The sequence below is a fragment of the Bidens hawaiensis genome, unplaced genomic scaffold, assembly GCF_021521415.1.
Source record: "Bidens hawaiensis isolate Kalapana, Puna unplaced genomic scaffold, B.hawaiensis_p1.1 tig00001412_1, whole genome shotgun sequence".
Taxonomy (NCBI): Eukaryota; Viridiplantae; Streptophyta; class Magnoliopsida; order Asterales; family Asteraceae; genus Bidens; species Bidens hawaiensis.
This window is the reverse complement of record NW_027491079.1, coordinates 154,641-159,075: the sequence shown is the minus strand read 5'-3', so window position 1 is coordinate 159,075 and position 4,435 is coordinate 154,641. Positions and strand designations below refer to the sequence as shown.

General features: G+C 40.2%; 1 pseudogene; it reads left to right on the top strand.

Moving 5' to 3' along the window:
• The first annotated feature begins 3,367 nt into the window (after positions 1 to 3,367).
• On the top strand, positions 3,368 to 3,468 carry LOC143575773 (small nucleolar RNA R71; annotated as a pseudogene).
• Positions 3,469 to 4,435: the final 967 nt, after the last annotated feature.

Here is a 4,435-nt window from a genome sequence, read left to right as displayed (position 1 = left end):
GATCCGAGTACACCACAACTTTACTTCCCAAAATATACGAACGAAACTTATCTAAGGCATACACAACGCAAGCAACTCCTTTGCGATGGTGGTGTAGTTCAATTGTGCCTCGGATAAAGTTTTACTTGCATAATAAATCACCACCAGTTTCTTATCCACTCTTTGACCCAAAACCGCTCCAACCATGCTATCACTAGCATCACACATAATCTTGAACGGATTTGCCCAAGCCGGTGATTGTAGAATTGATGCTTGCACTAATTTCTCCTTCAAACTGTCAAACGCTTACAAACAATCGTTGTTAAACTCAAAGGGGACATCCTTCAATAGAAGATTACATAAAGGTTTTGAAATTGCACTAAAACCTTTAATGAATCTCCTATAGATCCCGGCATGTCCGAAAAATGATCTCACCCCTTTGACATTTTTCGGGGGTGGCAACGATGAGATTACTCTAATCTTTGCTTGATCAACTTCCACCCTCCTGCTTGAAACCACATGACCTAATACAATACCTTCTTATACCATGAAATGACTTTTCTCCCAACTTAACACCAAGTTTGTCTCAACACATCATTTTAAAAATTTTTCTAAATCATTGAGACAAGACTCGAAAGTTGAACCAAAAATAGAAAAATCATCCATAAAAACCTCAAGTGAATCCCCGACCATGTCTAAAAATATGCTCATCATGCATCTTTGAAAAGTGGCCGGGGCATTACACAATCCAAATGGCATCCGTCTAAAAGCAAAGGTGCCATATGGACAAGTAAAAGTGGTTTTGTGTTGGTCATCGGGATGGATTGCAATTTGATTATAACCCGAATACCCATCCAAAAAACAATAATATTTTTGACCCGAAAGTTTTTCAATTATTTGGTCAATGAATGGTAGTGGGAAATGGTCTTTTGAGGTGGCGGAATTTAATTTCCTATAATTGATGCACACTCGCCACCCGGTTACCGGTCGAGTGGCGATTTGTTCACCTTTATCGTCTTTTATTACCTGGATGCCAGATTTCTTGATTTCTTGGGCACTACCTGTGTCGGGCTCACCCATGAGCTGTTTGAAATGGGATAAATGATCCCTGCATCCAACCACTTGATTACCTCCTTTTTCACCACTTCCCGCAAGTTTGGGTTCAATCTCCTTTGAGTCTCACTTGTTGGTTTAACCTCGTCATCTGTAATTATTTTATGCATAACAATAGAAGGACTAATACCTTTTAAATCCACAAGCGTCCATCCAATGGCCGCTTTATATGCTTCCAACACCTTCACTAATGCCCGCTCTTGCTCTTCCTCCAAATTTGAAGCAATGATAGCCGGGAGGGTTTCATTCTCCTCTAAGAACACATACTTCAAGTGGCTTGGAAGCTCCTTCAATTCCACCTTTGGTGGGTTCTCCAAAGATGGTTTGGTATCCGAATTGATTTCCTTTGGCAAACTCTCCCATTGATGTGTCCATGGTGGTCCTCTTGCAAAGCCAAAGCATCTTGTTTTTGTTCCTCCATCCGCAAAGCACACACGTGTACCTGTTTAGAATCATCACAAATACATGCTTCCATACAGTCCTCATCATATTCATGAAGATTACACTGATCCACATCTGCCAAAAAACATTCTTCACCACTCAAAGAATTAGCAACATTAGTAAAAACATTTAAGAGCATTTTCCAATTGCCAAAGGCCATGTCAACAGTAGCGTATCTACAACCAATGATTGCATGGGCCGTGTTCAAAAAGGGTTGACCCAAGATAACATTTTGTTGTTGACTTGAGTCACCCGATGACTAATCTAAAACCAAAAAATCCACATGATAATATAAATCCTCTACCTTCACAATTACGTTCCGTACGATTTCATGGGGAAGTTTATGAGATAAATCGGCCAATGCAACCATGGTCTCCACACGTTTCAAAGGACCAAAGTCGTATTGGTCATATAAACCCCCCGGGAGAATGCTAACTCCGACCCCAAGATCCAATAACGCCCTAGACATTTGAAAATCACCCACTTGAATATTAATTAAGGGTGTTCCCGGATCTTGAAGCTCAGGAGGGAGGTCTCCTTTTAAAACCGCACTTACCCGCTCGGTTAAATCCACCCGTTTAGGCACTTTTTGTTGCCTCTTTTGAGTGCATAACTCTTTCAAAAATTTTGCGTATGCGGGTACTTGTTTTATTGCTTCAAGTAAAGGTAAATTCACTTTAACCTGTTTAAACACTTCCCACATTTCCTTCTTTTGAGGACTCCGTTTTAAAATTACATTTTTCTTGCCCGGGTCAAGCAAAGCCGAAGGAAATGAAACTACATTTGATTCAACTTATTTTTATCATTTAAATTTGAGGCTTGACCCGAAACTTGTAAAGGTTTCTCAAAAGTGATGTTTAGTGGGTTTATTGGTTTCAACATCTTCATCATCACTTTCCTTACCCGTGATATCCTCCATTTCACCATTAACCACACCCGGTGACAAATTAGCCTTATACTCTTTACCACTTCTCAACACACTAACATGATTAATAGGAACATTACAGGATGAGTTATGAGAAGGTTTACCTTAGTGTCGTTTACCAAATAACCTTTATTTTTCTTCAATTCTGCCACTTCGGTTGCAAGCTGACTCATTTGTGTGGTCAATGATTGGATGGCCTTGTCACGAACTTCATCCTTTTGCATTCGGGCTTCATCAAGTTGATTCCTTTTCTATATGTCTTGTTGCATCAACTTTAACATGTCCATCACTTCATTCCCACTTGATGAAGCTTGACCCAAAGACCCACTTTGCTTACCACCCGTTCCTTGAAATTGACTTTGACTTCCTTGATTTCCTTGGTTATTCCCACTTTGAGCATTTCCTTGATTGAAGTATTGTTGACGAGGAAGAAAGTGGGTTTGATAAGTCCCTTGGAAATTTGGATTGAGTTGGTTTGATTGATTGCCATAACGAAAGTTCGGATGCTTTCTCAACCCGGGGTGGTAAGTGTTTGAGTTCATGTTATAATTCCGATTACCACCTCCTTGCCCTTGAATCGCATTTACTTCTTCAACTTGTCCTTCTACACCGGTACACACATCACTTGCATGTCCCAAACCATTACAATTTGTTCACACATCATACACTTGATTGGACGTTTGAGGTGTCTCATTATTAACCGCATGCACTTGTGTTCTTCTAATTGCAGGCCTTGCTCTTCTTGCAGTTTGAGCTTTTCTTTTTTATGTGACCGACCTTTGCTCCAAGAATGCCCAATCATGTTGTTCATAATTCATACCGAATGTACCATTGGTGATTGACATTAGATCCCTCTCATCTTCCGCATTCAACTCCTCATGAAAAGCATTTAGCAACTCCCAAAGAGCTATACCATGATGAGGACAATTCTTGATCATCATACTGAATCGCTCAAATGCTTCATGAAACATTTCACCCGATTGTTGTTGGAAGCTTCTCAAACTTCGTCTTGCATCATTAGTCTTTTGGGCCGTGTAAAACTCTTCCAAAAATCTTTGTTGCATCTCGGCCCAAGTGTAAATTGATGCGGAAGGCAAAGTGTATAACAATCTCTTTGCCTTATCTTCTAACGAAAATTAAAACAAAACCAACTTAACTTCATCCAGTGAAAAACCTTGATCCCCGATCATGTTGCAAATAGAATCATATTCCTCCAAGTGAAAATAAGGTTCTTCCGAGACCCTTATATTTTGGTAAACTTTGGAGCGCATTGGTTCTAACCTTAAAAGTTCTTCCATTTTGATTTTGAGGAATAACCACTGGCGATGGGTTATTGGTGATGACCGGTCAAAAATGAGCTTCAATTCCCCTAACCATCTCTCTTGCATGCCTTGTTGGTACCCCCAATGGCACTCTCAGTTGGCCCATTTGCTGGTAAATGGGTCTTTGTTGCACGTTTTATGGAAACTGTGGTTGGGGATTTGGTTGTTGAAATTGAGGTTGTTGATATTGGGTTGTTGAGGAATTTGCTGCAATGGTTGGGGTTGTTGAAATTGTTCTTGATTAAATTGAGGCCCACCCCATTGCTGCAAATTCTGTTGCGATTGTTGTTCGGGTATATACCCAAATTACCCTTGAATCCTCAATTGATTCCCATCAACTCCACTTGAATATCCCTCTTCATACTCTTCATACCTTTCATTATTATCACCATAACGTGGCCCACCAAACGAATACGGACCCGACCTAAGACCCAGTGAAGTATGGATTATGGGTTGGGTCTTGTGGTAATGTATATGGCTGATTATAAAGTGGATTTTGTTTAGATTGGAAAGATGATGGTTGTGGTGAGTTTGATTATTGTCCTTGAATAGGCATAAAGTTGGTCAAGGGTGGAAGGTTAAGTGGTGGTTAAAAGCTAAACACGATTGAGATGGGTTCACTTGTGGAACTTGGAGTGGTAATGGGTTTAGTGGA